We start from the raw sequence: 12,506 nt of genomic DNA, 5'->3' as shown, positions 1-12,506 counted from the left end.
CCCTTGGGTTTTTCGAATTTACTGGTCATTCTAGGTGTCGATTTGAAGCACTGCCCACACCGGTGTATTCCTGTAACACCACAACCCGTATCCGACCCGGATACGAGTCTGAGATGTCACATTGACATTTCAAAACCTTTACCTCTATAAAATAGCAGATCATTTGGACTTATATTAAGAAAATACAATAATATACGATTAAATTATGTTTCATTATAAAAAGAAAAGTTAAAAACGTTTTTATGAACAATAATATACGGTATGAACAGTATTATATTGTATGAATAGTACTGTGAACAGTAATGAATAGTATCGTGAACAATATCGAATTTTAAAATTTTCCAGAATTAAACAATGGTACCGATATCCTGCTACAATGTACTGATACCCTGCTACAGTGTACCGATACCCTTGCTACAGTAACTTTCGGCAAAACATATAAAACTCACAAAATACTTAAACTTCCATAACTATACATTTAACATTTACATAATTACGTTTAAAACATTACAAAACTCGATCAGAGCATATCGGATTCAAATCTTTTATATTACATGCCAACTAAATTCTATGTAACAAAATACATGTAATTCAACTACGTTTATGATATGATCTTCGGTAAGGAGAACGGACATGTCTTGTTCCTCTTTACTTCTCTTTTTCTCTTTCCAAACCTACGTGTGAAACAATCACACGCTAAGTTGATGACTTAGTGAAACAATCAATGCATAAATAATTAATACTTTCATATCATATAAAAACATATATCCCATCATAGAACCACTGCATACATGCACATATATCATCATTTACCTTCTTAGCATTATCCTTAATCCCTTAGTCATATGCTCTTGTATCTAACATTCTTAACCAAACAATACAAACATCATCATATAATTTCTGTAACATTTCATATCATCAAAAGCATATACATCACATATATTATATTTGTGTTATCTCTTTAATTAGCCCATGGTACACTTGTGAGAATTAAAGATATCTGAGTACTTAGAGGTTGTGCACACTTATGCTGTCACCACAAATCGTATAATAATCTGTCCATATATCCCGAAAAGCATAGGTAATACTGTCCATATGTCCCGAAGAATATAGGTAAACCCTCGACTCTTGGCATGCCAACTATACCACTAGCTCTCATATCACATAACATGGGCACTATCATTATAATTCATATTATTGCTCTTATAATCATATATTTCTTCTTTTCTATCACATATCACATGTGCATATAATCACGTAGTTTACTTTCATGTAATTCATGTCACTTTTTATATGATTTCATATTCATATGTCACATCGCTCGTATCACTTTGCATGGTTTCACATAAACATATATATCATATCTCATTCACATATATTTCCCATATAACTTTTCTTACATATTCATATAATCACTTATGTCTATGTCTCCTAACTTAAATATTGTTCTTATAGAATTTCATAACCTTTCTCGTGTACTCACTTATACCATATAGTATAACTTATACTTGGTCATCTTATATTCACACGTTCATTTCATTCCTTATGCGTTTATCACATAACTTATTTCATATTCTTTTAGCATCATATAGATCATTTGTATTGTTTCATATGACTTATCACACTAACATATATTTATACAAATCATATAACATACATAATAACATGTTAACACATATACTCATTCATACATATAAATCATGTAAACACATATAACTTATACATGTATTGTAAATTAAATAACATTTTAGGAGTCACTTCTCATCGCAAGCCAATGTTCATTCGATAATATAAGTACAAATTAAATTTGCACTCACCTTAGCCTTGTTTGCTTTGACTTGATCCTAATTCTTTGATTGTTCCGGAACGGGATTACGTTCTATATCTACATAACAATACATATATCCATATCAATATTCTAATTGATATACTCTAATCTTTCCTTTCTTGAACTAAAGAAATTGTTACTTTCATTTCTTGGACGAAACGAAAAGCTTAATTCCATTTTCTCTTATGGTGGTATCGTTACCTCCCCCTAGGGTATCGATACCCCTATTGAAATCTGTAAATTTCGTTTAAGAGTGTATCGGTACCTATTGAATGGGTATCGATACCCCTTGCCCAGAAAATCACCTTTTAAGCCCGAAAATCACCAACTTTTCACTCAATTCTTCTATTTTAAGCCCCTATCATGCCATTAAACTCAACTATCATTACTTAAACCAACTTATATCTATATAAACCATCTTTATCTTCCATATCTCATCATGATTCTTAAAATTAAGAATCTTACTAAACTTTTAACTTTGTTATTAATTATTTATAACTTCATAAATCTCTTATTCTTAGTGATGACAAGTCAAATTCCTTCTCAAAATTCACTTATTAACTTTTTTCCAGAAATTCATCTAAAACCCCATTTTTTTTAATCTTTTCTATACCTTTCATCTTTTTGTTTTAGAAAAAATTAAGCTTTCTTTAAGCTTAATTATCATCTAATGATCATAACCCAACCTTAAATTTAACCAGAAATTAACTAAATAGAAAACTCACATTTGAGCTTGGAGATACGGGATGAGAGGAAGAAGAAGAAGAAAGAAGAAGAAAAAGAGAGTTTTCAGATAACTTTCCCCCCCCCCCACGTGATTCATATTTATCAAGGAAAAATATCTTTCTTGTCAAATGACCATTTTTTCCTTTAATTCCTATGATAATTACTAATAACTTTCAGGAAACATTTCCAAATAAATCATTGAACTATTCAACTATTCTACTTTTATCACCAAATTCTGAAATTTTACAATTTGGTCACTAACTCAGTATTGAGGATGTTACAATTCCCTTTGCGTTTTCGATCAAAACCTAGGTGGGTTCATCAGTCCTCCATCTCTCCTCCATTCGGTCACCAAAGGTAAGTCATCGGTCACCTTCATAATTAGTTTTAATTTCAATTTTGGCCTAAAATTGGATTTAATTGATGTTGTTTGGATGTTTGGATGCTAAAGGAGTGTTCGACCGGTAACCCCGAGCCTGCCGCCGGTGTTACGCGCCACCTCCTGTGAGTGGGGCTTGTTTTAGCCCGGGGGAAATTCCATAACCGGGTCAACGCGACCCGTCTGCCCAATCCGACCACCGAGTCAACTCGATTTAAGACAACTTGTCCAAGTCAACTCGTCCGAGTGAACCCGTTAACTTTGACCGAAAAGTTATTTTTTTTAAAATCCCTATTTTATTTTTTTGACGTCATGAGCCCGAATTCGAAGTCGATTTTACCAAATTCGCACCCAGTAAGCTGTTTTCAATGTTTTACCTTCAGATTCAATATGGTTTCTCAATTAAGTTCAGTTTTTGACATAAATTTGGGTTCTATGTATCCGAGGAATTATTAGACGTTGAATTCAAATTCGAGGGCGATCAAATTGAGTTTAAATGGTCAATCGATATGGTACGGAAACGGAGGTAATACATTACTACTTGTTTCATGCTTTATAGAACATGTTAGTATAAGTTATGCATGAATGAGTATAATTGGTCACATGTATGTAGTGATTATTTCCTAAACTCGATCCGAGTACTATAAAAAGTTAGTAACTGAATATGACTTATATGGCTCGCTTAAGAAAGTGGAAGATCAATCGGAAGTAATAATAATAAGATCGGTGATTCAATAAGGAATGAATTAACTTCAAGATCCGATATTTTGATTAATTTCTTTTAAGGTTAAGTACCGAGAATATTTGGATAAGACGTTACCTAAAATAGCCCTAAGGGGTAAAATTACGAAAATGTTCTGGTACTGAAAAAGGAACAAGACTTCCCCTAGTGGTGAAATTAACCTCCAATGAGCAAATGAGAAAAATACTATGAACTTTAATGGAACTAGAATACTTTCAAGCCTAAGTTACCCGAAGTAATGCCACTGACGGAATTGAATGAAATTACGATAATACCCTTAAAGAATAAAAAAGTAATATGAATGATTATGATAATGTAGACTACATAAGAACTCATATCTTGATTCACTTGAACATTGAAATCATTGATTTAAATTCCGGATCTATATTGGATTTATAAAAATGCCCCTAAAGTGTAAAATGACCAAAATGCTCCTAAAGTGTTAAATGACCTAAAGTATTTCCAAGCCCTGGAATGACTATTGCCCTTAACTCTAAAATGAATAAATCAACCTCGAATACCATTAAGATTGTATTATTTGACCAAGTTAAACGAAATAGAAGTACTATATGTATTTGAAATTGCAGAAACAACTGAATTACTCAGGAAACTCCTAAGTGACCAGGATAAATTTGAATACTAATTGAATTAAGTACCCCGATGACCTTGAATTAAGTGAATAACTTGGATAAGTCTGGAAACACTGACGATTTTATATGTTGTATCGTCCCTAAGGGTTAGTAATCACGAATTAAAGTACGTCGATAATTCCTAATATTATTGCAATGTGGAAATGGAATAAAGACTATTGAAATATCCATTTGTCTCCTTAAGATATATTTAGCTATGATTCTGAAGATTATATATAGACAAGTATTGTTAGTATTATAGTGTGAATACCCTAGAAGGGCAATGAATTGTTCAGTCGATATGCATCAGCTCTTGGAGTTGTTCAGCTCGAGTTATTTCGATAATCCGATAAATCAACTCAGATTATAAATATCTTGGATCTTCTTTTCTCCCTTATCAACTCAAATCAGTTAGGTCATATATGAAAACACAAGTAACTCATATGCAAATGATCCTGAATACCCATTTGGGTTCAATTGGACTTAAAATCATGATAATTCAATTCATAATCTGAAATACTCTTTATTGTTTGGGCAATGAAATCACTCTATGTAAATCTAAATCTAGAATTATTCTGTATATAGGTTCCTGAACGCATTCCTGATGCACCTGAATCATACCGGGATTCTAAATTATGAACTTTAAATGTCTGATTAGATCCATTAGTAATCAATTCCTTTTAATAGGACCTCATTCTTGGAATTCGATCAAATTAAATAAATTTCATGTTTTCCTGATAATTATTAAGTGCTTCTGAAAAATACTTGGATCATCTAGTGTGTTCTCCATGTACTACATAAAGGTTTTATATGTTTTGAAACGAGTTTTACTGAAATTATTGCTTTACTAGTTTATGAACCATGTCAACATGGTATGTGTTCTCTGATTATGGCTTTCACTGAAAAAATATGAATTGTTTCTGATTTATAGAATCATGGAATTTACTGAGTTATGAACTATGGTTTCCTGTTTTCACTGGTTACTACTTGAATTGTTTTATTGGGACATTATCTGGGTAGGTTGGGGTATAAAGGTACAACTCTGATCAAGCTGGTAAATCCTTACGAAAACTAAGGTGACCCTTGGGTAGGCTCCCAAGCCCCAAGGCACTCCATTGGATTAATCATGAGACTACTTATGGTGTACAGGTGGAGATTAGTTATATGGTTTATTTCATTATCACGGTTTATGACATATTATAGGATCACGATCCATATATTACGATTTACGGCTAAAACTGATTTCTACTGGATGTTTATATGGGTAAGATTCTGGAGTATGGAGATTTAACTCTAATCCAGCTGATAAATCATTACGGACCTAAGGATACCCTTGGATAGGCCTATAGGCCCCAAGGCATACCCTTAGGTTGGCTCTCTTTGCTGTGTGCTTAGGATAAACCCTTATGGATACAGTTCTGGGAAACTGCATAATGGAGTTTGGTTGGAGGGTTCCACTATGGTTTTGAAATTATGTTGTAAACAATTACTATTTTAAAAGATTTATATCTTTTTACTGGTTTTGGATGGAACACTAGACATCATATTCCAATCTCTTGAAAACATTGTACTCTGAATGTTTTCTATGAACTGAGATTTTTATGGCTTCTACTCGATTAACTACTAGTAGAACCCCAATTTATCTCAAAAATCGATATATCATATGATTCAATAAGGAAATTTTATTGTTCTTCATTTACCTGCATGTCCTGTAGCATCAATAGGTAGTTCTGTATTATTGAGTTTCCCAAAGCTCACTCTGTTATTCACTATTTCAGGTTAAAATAATCGTACCAATGTAACTATCTGTCGCAACCGTCTTTCGGTTGTGCCCCGGAATTGGGCTTCGACGTGAAAAATAGATTGGGAGTCGCCACCGATCATTTACTTTATGAAAAGTGGGTTGATCGGATACCTTATTTCTTACCTGATCTGCATCTTACCAGTGATATGTCGGATCCGGGAGTCGTTTACGGTCAAGAAAGGATTAGCACCCTTGAACTGCCCTTTCGGTACTATGTAATTTCCAGTTGTCTTTAATTAAGAAAGTTGAAAATTTAAATTGAAAGGTAAAATAACGATCCAAAACTTACATTTGATTGATTGAAAATGTACCCTTAAGAAAGTAAAAAAGCCATGTTAGATAAAATGGTAAGAAATTAATTAATTAAATTAAAATGAAAAGAAAACAAATTAAGTAAAATGATAAAATGAAGAAAGCAAAGATAAAATAGTAAGTAAAAAAAACAAATAATAAAATATATATAAAAAAGAAAAAGAAAAAGAAAATAAATAAAACAAATAAATAAAATAATAATAACAAAGTACGAATAATATATATATAAAATAAATAAAAAGTAAATATATATAAATTAATAAATTAAATGACGAAAAGAACATATACACATATAATGGTAAAAAAAACCAAATAAAGATAATTACAATATATATATATATATAGTAACAATACTAATAATGATAATAAGTAGTTAAAAAAGACAATCACATTGAAAAAGGAATAAAAGAAAGTAAGGTTTGGTGAAGTATAATTGACAGGAAGAAAAAAATGATGAGGGGTGGGGACAAAGTAGGTAGATATAATTAACTTGTGTAGAATATATATATATATATATATATATATAATAATAGTAAAATGTATATATAACAACAACAATATCAATAAAAAAGAAAATAAATATAATATAATGATAATAAAAAATATAGAAAATTAATAGAAAAATATATGTATAATATTATAAAATATAGCACTTAAAATAAAAAAACCAAATATATATTAATAATAGGTATAAAAACTAAAATATTTAAAAAGAACATACATATATATATATATATAACAAAATAAATAATATAAAAATAATACAAGTAATAATACAAGAATAATAAAAAAAAAGAGAAAGTAAAAAAATATAATAATAATAAATATAAAAATATACATATATAATATAAATAAGTAGAATAAAAGGAAAATATAATAGTAAAAATAATAATAAATATAATAGTAATAATAAAAATGCAAAGAAAATAAATATATATATATGGGTAATAACGTATATAAATAGAGAAAAATTAAAAAAGTGATAAATTAAAAATAAAATTAGCAAGTATGTATATATATATATATATATAAAAAAAAACTAATTAAGGGATTAAAATGAAAGGAATGCAAATTAAGTGGGTAAATGTCAAAGAACATTGAAGATTAAAACCGGAAAAAATAAAAAAGTTTTCATTTTTTTTGATAGATTTTCGTATTCTCATTCCAAAAATGTAATTTGTTTTTGCGAAATAGCCTCTAGGGAGCGTAGATCTGAAATCAAAGTTTCGAAAAAACTCCCTCTGGGTCATCGGCTAAAACATTTGTCTTTGGGGTTCTCCAAAGAAAACACGATTAACAACGCATGCAAGTGAAGAGTAAAGAGAAACAAACGAAAGATAAAAAAAAGCTTTCACCTTTATTACTTCGAATCGTTTACAATAGTTTTGCCTTTGTATTTTCCATGTTTTCCTCTGTATTTTGTCTGTAAATCGTGTCCTATAATAGTGAGTTACAATGGCTATTTATAGTGCTTGTGGATCATATCTTTAGGATTTTAAATCATAGTAGAACTCTATCCTATTTTTAGGAGTTTAAATCCTAGCAAAATTCTATCATATTTTTAGGAGTTTGAATCCTAGTATGACGAAAAGGTGTGTTGACAGCTGCCCCTCTTTGCCCATAGTCGTGTAACGAGGATAGGGCAAAGATTAAAAGACACACTTTTCGTTCGGTGGAGTTGAAAATTGACTCTGATGTTTCAATAACTCCCTATCGAATTGAGTTATGGATGACTCCTCCGTCGTGAAGCCGAGTTCATCTTGAAATGATATGAAATTGAAGCCGTAGTTCGGAATTTGAATCAGCACGTGGCTTCTCGTTGCCCTTCGGTCTTCTTCTCGGTTTAAAGACATTGGATCAGAATCGAACTCATAAATCTTCATTGACAGATAGCTTTTGCTTGTCACTAAAGCACGGTTAACCCAGGTCCTCTTCTCGACTTGAAAACCTCGACTGTAACCGGAAAGTAGTGCAATTGATGTGTCATCGAACTGAATGGAATCGAACTCGACAATTTTGATGGCAGATAACCCTTCTAGCCTTGAGTTATGCTGTAAATGATGTGCCTTGGAGCTGAGCGTAGTCGAACTCGAAGGTCTTTGTTGACAGATACTCCTTCTTTGAGTTGGATATCCTTCGTCGTGAAGTTGAAATCCAATCTAAAGATGGATGATGCTTGTGTGCACGATTCCATTCGTCGTGAAGTTGAAACCGCGGGTGGCCCCTTCGTCGTGAAGTTGAGCCTGAAATTGGATATCCTTCGTCGTGAAGTTGAAATCCAAGTAAGTAGCATTGTTCTGAGTCCAGTATCCTCCGTCGTGAAGTTGAAATTGGCTTTGGAACCGTGAAATTGTTTGTTGACAACCAGCCGTCCCTTCGTTGTGAAGTTGAACTTGTGTTATCTCGAGTCCAATATCATTCGCTGTGAAGTTGAAATTGACTCTGAATGAAATTTTGTTAACAATTAGTTGCCTATTCGTCGTGAAGTTGAGCTTGTGTTGCCTTGGGTTCAAGATCCTTCGCTGAGAAGTTGAAATTGGCTCTGAAATTGGGAAGTTGTTTATTGACAACCAGCGGTCCCTTCGTCGTGAAGTTGAACTTGCGTAAACTTGCGTTGTCTTGAGTCCAATATCCTACGCTGTGAAGTTGAAATTGGCTCTGAAATTGAGAAGTTATTGGTTGACAACCAGCGGTCCCTTCATCGTGAAGTTGAACTTGCGTTGTCTGGAGTCCAATATCCTTCGCTGTGAAGTTGAAATTGGCTCTAAAATTGGCAAGTTGTTTATTGATAACCAGCGGTCCCTTCGTCGTGAAGTTGAACTTGCGTTGTCTTGAGTCCAATATCCTTCGCTGTGAAGTTGAAATTGGCTCTGAAATTGGGAAGTTGTTTGTTGACAACCAGCGGTCCCTTCGTCGTGAAGTTGAACTTGCGTTGTCTGGAGTCCAATATCCTTCGTTGTGAAGTTGAAATTGGCTCTGAAATTGGGAAGTTGTTTGTTGACAACCAGCGGTCCCTTCGTCGTGAAGTTGAACTTGCGTTGTCTGGAGTCCAATATCCTTCGTTGTGAAGTTGAAATTGGCTCTGAAATTGAGAAGTTGTTTGTTGACAACCAGCGGTCCCTTCGTCGTGAAGTTGAACTTGCGTTGTCTGGAGTCCAATATCCTTCGTTGTGAAGTTGAAATTGGCTCTGAAATTGAGAAGTTGTTTGTTGACAACCAGCGGTCCCTTCGTTGTGAAGTTGAACTTGCGTTGTCTGGAGTCCAATATCCTTCGCTGTGAAGTTGAAATTGGCTCTAAAATTGGGAAGTTGGTTATTGACAACCAGCGGTCTCTTCGTCGTGAAGTTGAACTTACGTTGTCTGGAGTCCAATATCCTTCGTTGTGAAGTTGAAATTGGCTCTGAAATTGAGAAGTTGTTTGTTGACAACCAGCGGTCCCTTCGTCGTGAAGTTGAACTTGCGTTGTCTGGAGTCCAATATCCTTCGCTGTGAAGTTGAAATTGGCTATGAAATTGGAAAGTTGTTTATTGACAACCAGCGGTCCCTTCGTCGTGAAGTTGAACTTGTGTTGTCTGGAGTCCAATATCCTTCGCTGTGAAGTTGAAATTGGATCTAAAATTGGGAAATTGTTTATTGACAACCAGCGGTCCCTTCGTCGTGAAGTTTAACTTGTGTTGTCTAGAGTCCAATATCCTTCGCTGTGACGTTGAAATTAGCTCCGAAATTGGAAAATTGTTGTTGAAAACTAGCCGTCCCTTCGTTGTGAAGTTGAACTTGTGTTGTCTTGAGTGGCACGATATCCTCCGTCGTGGATTTGAAATCGTGGATGTTTGTCTTCGAGCTAGATATCCTTCATTGTGAAGTTAAAATCTACTCTCGAGCAAATTGTGAGTTCGAGAGAAACTTTCAATCTGTCGAGTTGGTCGAAGTGTAGCTTATTGCTGCTGAGTTAAGCAACCAACATGAATCTTTAAAGGTGCTTTTGAATCGAGTATCCTTCGTATTGAAGTCGAAACTTGACTCTAAAAGCTGCAAAAAATTATGTATGTGGAAAATGATAAATATAATGCTCTAAAATGTATGCATAAGATGCATGTAACATGAATTGGTTATATTTTATCTCTTGAAAAAGGTCTGATAATTTTCATTAGGATGTTGAATCCCCAAATGATGCCTCAATATCCAAAAATGCCCCAATATTTGATGTTGAATCTTCAAAGATGCCCCAAATGTTCCTCATTTCTTGCTTCAACATTGATTCTGAGCATGAGTTTTGTGTCTAAAAGTCACATGTCATTTACCAAGATCCACTCTAGAGAGACTGTATTGTTTGAAAAAAATGTTTTTCTTTCTTTTTTATTTTCAAAGTTATGAAAATATCAATTAAAAGAGTTTTGAAAAATGTTTGATCCAAAGTTTTGAAAATATTGTCACTTTCACGGTTTTACAATTGAGACGAATCATAAACTAGAGTTCATCAAATATCAAAGAATTAATTATACTGTTAATCCTTTAATGAATTATAGTTATTTGACAAGTGCCAAGATCAAAGCTATTTTTGGGAAGTGGTTAAGTAAGGAAAGGATAAAAAAAATCTCAGGTTATTATGTTTGGTCAAAGGTTTGGCATTTGATGCTCAAAGGTTTGGCATGGGATGCTCATAGGTTTGGCATTTGATGCTCAACGGTTTGATGGGGTAGCTTGCATGCTCCTCTACTGGAAGTGTTCTCTGACTCCCAACCTTCGTGGTCACACTCGGGTTGTGTGATGTCGTATCAAGGAATTTGTGTGATTGCCTCAGTTGTATAATTTTTATATTCGAGCCACCTTTTCAGGTTTTCAACTCGAATCCTCCTTTGGTTTCAAGACGTTATTCAGGATTTACGTCTTGAACCCCCCTTTGTTATTTTTCTCTACCATGCATTAATTACATTGTTTTTTGCAAACAAAGATTAATCCTGATGGGCGGGATGAAATCTGAAGATATTCTCTTTTGTTTAGAAATCCATGTATGATTAGAAGGGACTTTTAAGGCATGTAATATAGGCCAAGGTTCATGGTTATGAAAGAAAAGGATAAATAGGCCCAAACAAGTGTTTCAGGGTGTTGAACCAAAGATCAATTCATTATGATGCCTTCAATCTTGCTCAAAATATTTCTATCTCTTGATGCTCTATGATCTTCGAGTGAAGTGATTCAGTGATTCAGGAATGATTATGCTTGATCAATCTCATAGTTTGAAGCTTGATGTACCATTTGTCTTTAGGGAATCTTTGCATGTGCTTTTTTGTCCCTTTTCCTTTTTGATTTTTGTTCTTTCTTTTTCTTTTTCTTTTTCTTTTTGCTTTTTTTCTTTTTTGTTTTTGCCCTTTTTGTTCTGATTGAATCTTCGCACTTGGCATTTGGTTCACCTTTTGGTATCTCATCTGAATCAATGTCTTCGCTCATGTGAGCATATTTCTTCCACCTTGCCCCCTAGTGTGGAGGGTGATCCTTGGTTAGGGTTGAATCAAAAGAAAAATACTACAGGCTCAAAAGGGGACACAAGGGATATATTTTTTCTCCTGTTGTGAAGGGATAAAGAAAGAAAGTCGTTCATCATTTCATACATGTAAATCTTCACAGAAGAGGTATCCCTAGGGGGATAGATTTCAAGATTAATTCTATTCACATGAAAACAGTGTAATTAATGTATGATAGAATTATTTCGAATTAATTCTTCTTCTTTTTTCCAGATGTCTCAATGTTCAGGCTCCCCACGAGATGCCCCAAGTTGGTTCTTTAGAAGAATGCTCATGTTAAAATGAACAACTCAATGCCTTGGGTTTTAATGGTAAGAAAGGTTATTTTTGAGTCTAAAAAAGACAGTGGTGTGATCTTATTGACTCAAAGAAAGGTATGAGTGTATCAAAAAGATAAAGGCAATGTTCAAGAATTTCAAAAGGAGGTAATGTCAAAATTTCATCTTTTGGTAATGACCACGAGTTGTTTTGGGCAAATAATCAAGGTATTTTATTCTGGGGTTTGAGACAGGGTAAGAAAGGTCTAATCTTTCCATATGTCAAAAATCTATAATTCTTGAAGAA

Source organism: Hibiscus syriacus, unplaced genomic scaffold, assembly GCF_006381635.1.
Source record: "Hibiscus syriacus cultivar Baekdansim isolate YM2019G1 unplaced genomic scaffold, ASM638163v2 tig00111877_pilon, whole genome shotgun sequence".
Taxonomy (NCBI): Eukaryota; Viridiplantae; Streptophyta; class Magnoliopsida; order Malvales; family Malvaceae; genus Hibiscus; species Hibiscus syriacus.
This window is presented reverse-complemented; position numbering follows the sequence as displayed.